Source organism: Patella vulgata, chromosome 8, assembly GCF_932274485.2.
Source record: "Patella vulgata chromosome 8, xgPatVulg1.2, whole genome shotgun sequence".
NCBI classification, from domain to species: domain Eukaryota; kingdom Metazoa; phylum Mollusca; class Gastropoda; family Patellidae; genus Patella; species Patella vulgata.
In genome coordinates this window covers 3131653-3137855 of record NC_065886.2, presented here as the reverse complement: position 1 = coordinate 3137855, position 6203 = coordinate 3131653, and the positions used below count along the sequence as shown (strand labels likewise).

The 6203-nt window shown below is 37.0% G+C and overlaps 1 long non-coding RNA gene across 1 annotated transcript; it reads right to left on the bottom strand.

The window, feature by feature from the left end:
* Positions 1-456: 456 nt before the first annotated feature.
* Positions 457-3372, bottom strand: LOC126829474 (uncharacterized). Its single transcript, XR_007683415.2, has 5 exons — positions 3126-3372; positions 1995-2123; positions 1425-1550; positions 949-1082; positions 457-595 (listed from the first exon to the last, which is right to left on the bottom strand). It is a non-coding gene; the product is annotated as an uncharacterized LOC126829474 (long non-coding RNA).
* Between the last annotated feature and the right edge of the window lie 2831 nt (positions 3373-6203).

The following is a 6203-nucleotide window of genomic DNA, read 5'->3' as shown; positions in this document are numbered from 1 at the left end:
TTGGGATAAGACAGAAAAAACAAGGTCCACTGACATGCATGTACAAGAAGCCTTAAAAGTAGTCGGGAAAATCCACTTACCCAACAAATACAAATGGGAGTTTGTCAGGGACAGGCAGGGACGGTGGTAGGGAGGGGGGGAGGGTAAAGTTCACTCGGCACAAAGTGGGTCATTTTGAGATTAACATAATTAATATACAGTAAAGTTGTGGTGTGTAAAGGGGCAATCCCAAGTAATTTGTCGGACAACAAAACCGGCAACGAACCCGTGGTTAGTGTGCTAGCTGGCTCTAACAATTAGATATTATTATGTCAATACATAAATTAAACCGAGTCCCGGTGACCTCAACTTCGCACATAGTCGTTGGGTCGGATAGGGAGTAAACTCAAATTCTGTGTATACATTGACGTGCACGGAAAAGAAACGTTTGAATTTGACATAAGAATTGTAAAATAATTAAACAAGAGACAAACATTAAAATTTATTTATATTATTTCATGATAGTATTGTAAAGTAAATTTGAATTCAGTTTGGCTGCAGAAGCTACGCTAGCTGGTGTTGGTCGTAAAGTTTGTAATTCCGATGTTGTTCAGTTCTGAAAGAGAATAAAATGGTTGTTTAACGTATCCCTCATATCTTATTGGGGTAGCTTAGCACTAGAGTAAGGTGGGGTTATTTCGGTAATCTTAGAAACTCTCAAGGAGTTCAAATAATACCACCATTTTCAAAGATTTTATATTATAAGTAAAAGTGGTTAAAGATAAACAGCCATGTGTATTGTCTCCTATCAATTCGGCACGTCGAGCATCCCCACTGACTTTGTTCTGTCCAGTGACAAGTCTTTTGAGAATATGCTTACTGATCCCTTCTCTGAAACACTATTGTCGAGTCTGCCTGCCTGCTGCCCCCCTCCCCCCTCTCTCTCGCCATGTCACACAGATTACTTACATAACACAGTAAACCTCCTATACCATCACGTTCAGGTAGGCACATTTGACTAGGGGTACAGACGTTGCGACCACATTTACAATCTCCCCCATCACATATTTCGTAGGAATCACAATCGTCGTTGTTTGTACAATCTAAAATATACAAGAAAATTTAAAATTTCACTTATCTGGGTAAATTTCCCCCATGATAAGAAATATTTTATATACACTTTGTACACTGTGATAATTCTCTTGAAACCAAAAACAAGCCTCGTGATTTTCCGGCGGGGTTTCACCTTGTCAGAGTCAAGTGCCGTGGTTTCGATCACACAGTTGTACGTACGTAACAAGGAGTTGAGTCGCCTGTCCAACTTCGTGTGATTTCCCCGGCGTCCACTCATAGCTAAAGATCTCTACGCGCCAGCGAATCATTGAAATATAATTGAACAAATATGTTAGTTCCGAAATGGCCTAGTTTTCACAAACAGTACTTACCGTCTTTACAAAAGGCATCATCAATAGTTTCAGTGCAGGTTTGATCAGCTCCACAGACGGTGCCGTTACATTTGCACTCCCCCTCGTCACACGTTAGGGACCCAGCACAATCTTCGTCTTTACAATCTAAAATATAAAAAGGAAATTCAAAATTTAATTTAACTTGATGAACTTCCACCATGATAGTCACAAAACAAAGAGAGAGAGAGAGAGAGAGAGAGAAATGGGGTTTAACGTCCACTCGACACAAACTAGGTCATTTCGGGACTAACACATGGTTCAATTTTATTTCAATAATTCGCTTGTGCGTAGGGGTCTTTAGCAGTGGGAAGAAACCGGAGGACCCGGCGAAACCCCAGGAAGTTGGACAGGTGACCCTACTCCTTATCACGTACAACCTGGGAATCGAAACCCCGCCAGTCGACACATTGACAGACCGTATGATACAGCGCGCGTGTGCTAGCCATTCGGCCACCCCCCCCCCCCCCCGTCACAAAAGAATCCTTGCACCCGGAACACACTGCTAATTCCGATATGACTTCATCTCCCTCTTTCACACTAAGTACTTACTGTCTATACAACTAGCGCCATCGCTAGTTCCAGTGCAGGTTTGATCCTCACCACAGACATTGCCGTTACAATTACACACTCCCATATCACACGTTAGGGGCGCACAACACTCGACATTTCTACACGGATCTAAAATATAAAAAGAAAATTTAGAATAGCTGGATGAACTTCGATCATGATAGCTACTTAAAGCGAGAATTTCAAATTTTCTAAGAAAGTCAAAACATAATTATTTCTATGTCTTTTGCTCAATAGGTTATCAACTCACTATTATACGATCATGGGCATTATTTCCCACCCTTAAAAATCTATGACACAGGAAATAACAACACAATTACCTCCCCTGTTTTGCAATTGACAACATGGGCCAGCCATTTTCCAACGTTGGAATTTGAAATTAAAAATGATATTTTTGCCAATTTCTCAGCTGGCAATAGCGAATTATAGGATTAATAGGATTATTCTTTAACAAGGTAGGACAGTTTATGGATACCATCTATTTTAAGGCTTTATTTTAATACATTTTAAAAATAACTTGAAAATTTGAAATTGCAACTTTAAATAAATTGGTTTTACCATGACTTTCCAAGATGATACACACCTAATAGGATACTCGATTGAACGTTCAGGAATTGAATTTCAACAATTCCAAAAATAGCGACAATCGAGTGAAACGGGCGATGTCCGGCTACAACGCATGCTTTGACTGTATAAAAAAATATATCAACCAACCATTAAAGTTTATTTGTTTAATTACGTCATGATTCTACCTATACCACGTCAGGGCTGTCACATGACTAAAGTCCACGTCACTCAATTGCAACTCTATTAATTCGGCACGTCGAGCATCCCTATTGACTTTGTACTCTCCAGTGACAAGCCTCTTGAAAACAAAACAACCCTCCTGAAATGTTTTCTCGTGGATAACTCTCATGGATTGTTGACGAAATGAAGACAGACCGCCATTAATTTCCTAAAGGAAACACCGAATCGGTCATGACTCGCCAGAAACCATTGAGGTGTTAAGAATAGTGGGAATCATCTGACCACCTCCAGAAAGTGGCAAGACAACCATAATACTTCAGGACTCTCGTGGTTTTAGTATTATGGATAAAAACAAAAATGTCTTACCACAACATCTCTCACAAACACCCGCATTCATTACTGTTCGACAGCTGACGTTTCTCAACGCTGTTCCTCTGTGTCTCCCATAACGCCGATTATTACGATTATGCCAACGACGACCGTTCCTACCTGCATCAGCAACAATCATAACTACAGCAACCAAGAGAACAACTGTCGGCAAAAATCGCATGTTGGTAAATTATCAGATTCACGACTACACAGAGTACAGAAATCAGAAAGGTAAATAAATAATTCAGAGATATCCATGTCTTTTATACACATTCACAGGTAGACAGCTGTATATAGAAAATTTTACAAGTTTCTGGAATGTAGACACGATGTTTTGAAAATTTCTATCAAAACAATCCACGTCATTCATCGATTGTTTTTACATAGTTTGAGCTTGTGGTGTGTTCTCGTCAGGTCTAACCGGTTTCGTGTGTATTTGAACTTGGTGAGCTATTGAGTTCTTATTTTTTTCACTTGGAAATAATTTGAGAATAAATTAATCCCGTTGCATCACTATTATTTTCTGTGTCCTCATGAATCACGCTGGGGATCTATCGCGTTCTTGTAATCACTTTAACAAATGAACTCTGGACTTTCTGTATAGTTTATTCAATGGTCAACCAGGAATACCGATCAAAAGAGATCGGGTTATCGACCACAGATGTAACCAGATCATGCACTAAAAACTTTGCTGAATCGCTTAAGCATAATTAATTCTATTTAATCAATATTTAATAGTAAACAATATTCTCACCGCTATTCAAGATTAATTATCTAATTTTGTAATGATTATAATTCTAAACGATTATTAAGATCAGCAGGGAAACTATTATTGGATGTACGTGCCTATAATTTGAAATCATTTGGATCCAGAACTTTTCGATATAGCACATCAATTGTTTGGAATGCACTTCCAGAAAATATCCGACAATGTGAATTCGTGTCAGTTTTTAAATCCAAAGTGAAAACTTGGCTATTTGGTCACTATCATTAACACTCCAAAGTGAGAACATATTCTAGCGCCTAGTGCATTCCCTAGTGGATTAAATAGTTGCGCGATACAAATATCATTATTATTATTATTATTAAAAATCATAATTAACAAATGGCTATTATTTTGCTTTTCATTGCTGCTGTTATTGAAATTCAATGCACTTAATAGTTCAAATCCTGCTTTTCCAAATCACTATAGCATCCAGTGTGAATACTACTCACTAATTTAAATAGTCGGTCTTCAGGGGACAATTGATGATTTGCGCAGTTTTTGTTTTAAGGATATTTCGTATTTAAGTGGAATCCCTTACATCAACATGCACATATCAACATTGTTCGTTTATAATACCAATGAAATTTCTTTTTTTTGTATGGTGTTATCCATTAATCACTTTGTGTTAATTTAAGGTAAATTGGTCTGTATTGAATTGGTCTGTACTAGCATTCAACTTTTATAATCCCTAACTAAGTTAGGTCAATCTGGTTAAAACACATATCCTATTTCGTTTCGTTTTTATAGTTCAAAATTTAGTTTTACTTGTCTTTACTACACTAGGATCTTGAAGAGTTGTTATCATTGACGTGTTCTAAATAATGTGAGGGATCAGCCAATGAAACGGTCTGTTACGGCGAGCTTTAGACTTGTTTTTCACGGAACTGTGGGCAATCCATTAGTAACATCAATGCTGATTGGGAAGTCAAATGTCTGACATCATAGGGTCAAAAGCCGCTCGTATGACCTCTGACGCGACCCATCGCTACAACCGGTCAGATCTTCATGTAGTGTGGGCCAGTATAAAGAAAGCGAAACGAAATATAGATCTGGGCCCTGTTTCACGAAATTTTAACTAAAGATAAAATCCAAATTTTAGTAGATACTTAAATTTTGATTGGCTGAGCACTAAAATCAATCTAATATTATCCAATCAAATTACTAAAATTTGGATTTTATCTTAGTTAAAATTTCGTGAAACAGGCCCCTGTATTTTAATCAAATTGAAGTGAGGTCTTCTTTATGTACATGTAATTAAAAAGGTATCTGTGGTTGGTCAACATTAACCAAGTATTGTTATATTTTATATTTTATAATTGTTTGATAATGACTAGAGAAGCCTAGTCGAAACGTTGCCCAGTAATAAGCAGTAATTGTATTCCATAGAATTGTGACCTGTTTATTACAATTACCAGTTAGACTAATCAACTATGATTCCTTATTGTGTTTATAGATTTACATGTTTAATTACAGCTAATGTTTTATCTGTCTTTGTCATTTCACACATTACATTTGACGTTTTACATTTAGTTGTGAGCCCCTCTTTAAATTTGCATTTCCGCGTACAAATCGAGTGATTTAATGAAATATTTGAACTAAAATGTTTTCTTCAATTCCCTCTTAAACATTTTAATCCATGCTACTGGAATCTGCTAGATCTACTGGACGTTTAATTCTCTCAGTGATCTCACATTAGGTTGCCACAGAATGACTTTGATGAACACCTTCACATTTTTGTTTTTTCACGCCCCATGGATGTTATTCAGGGAAGCCAGAACTTGTCTAATAAGATTAGGTATCTAAACTTTCTACATTTACTGCCCTATAAATATTTTCGTGGGAATGTATCTTTAAGAGAATGATAAAATAAAGATAAGTTTTAAGTTTTGTTGGTTTGTTTTGTTGTAGTTCAGTGCAGAGTGAGTATACTTATTTGTTACTGTCTGTTGTAGTTCAGTACAGAGGGACTACAGTGTTGGTGTAACACCTGTTGCAGCTTTATGACAAGAACCAGCCAGCCAAAGATAAACCTGGGAAGAGGCCAAAAGCAAACAACTAACTTTCATACTAGACAAAACATGAATCTTTTGTCTACTTTCACTTTCGGCATACCCGTGAAGGATGTTATAAGAATATATAAGATTCATCGTTTCATATCGTACGATACATTACAGTACTGAACCAAATAAAAAAGAAAGGACGGTCGATCCATCCGAATTACTTGTTAGACATTGAATTTATATGGCTTTCAATATTTCAATCCACAGTTTTTGTCCATGTCATTGTTTATGAGTGAATATAATATCAGC